This window comes from Penaeus monodon, chromosome 19 (genome assembly GCF_015228065.2).
Source record: "Penaeus monodon isolate SGIC_2016 chromosome 19, NSTDA_Pmon_1, whole genome shotgun sequence".
Taxonomy (NCBI): domain Eukaryota; kingdom Metazoa; phylum Arthropoda; class Malacostraca; order Decapoda; family Penaeidae; genus Penaeus; species Penaeus monodon.
In genome coordinates, this window is record NC_051404.1 from 46,240,051 (window position 1) to 46,240,685 (window position 635).

General features: G+C 32.3%; 1 protein-coding gene across 2 annotated transcripts in view; it reads left to right on the forward strand.

The window, feature by feature from the left end:
* Positions 1–635, forward strand: part of LOC119585263 (45 kDa calcium-binding protein-like) — a 10,102-nt gene that overhangs the window by 6,495 nt on the left and 2,972 nt on the right. The window lies entirely within an intron of this gene.

The window sequence follows — 635 nt, forward strand, 5'->3', positions numbered from 1 at the left end:
TTGTTTGAGCTAAGTGATTTAGGGGAGCTTTTATTTTTGCTGCACTGACTTTCTTTCTATCTGCTGCTGCAACCAGACTCTATAGCTAGCTATGAGGTTGAAGTATGAATCTTTCATCTGTTCATTTGTTTAAGGAATACCTGAAGACATTGTGCTTTCTTTACTCTTATTATATAACAAATGGTACCTAGAATGGAAGATATAAAGTTTAAGCTGTGAGTTTTAAACTATGATTAAAAACAATGTGATTTTTTCCTCTGTTGTCTGTTTTCCAGTGGTATTGCTATTATGTTTTCAATTTGAGTTGTTACTTGTGTATCTCTTAGTACAAGTGCATGTGCATAAAAAAAGATAGCAAATCTAAGAAACATACAAAGAAAATTAGACTTTTATTTTATTCATTATTAAGCTTTACCATTCCCAGACTCTTAACCATACCTGCAAGACTGCTAAACCTAATACTTTGAATACATTATTATGTCAGCTGCAGGGTAGTTAATGTTCTGAGTAACTGGTTGATGTTTCCCTAGATATGTATGGCCTTTTATGCAGTATTCTGAATATGTTTGAATCAATAGTAGGTTTTTTCCACTTTGAGAGATATAGTAAAATGCTCACATGCAAACATAAAGTTC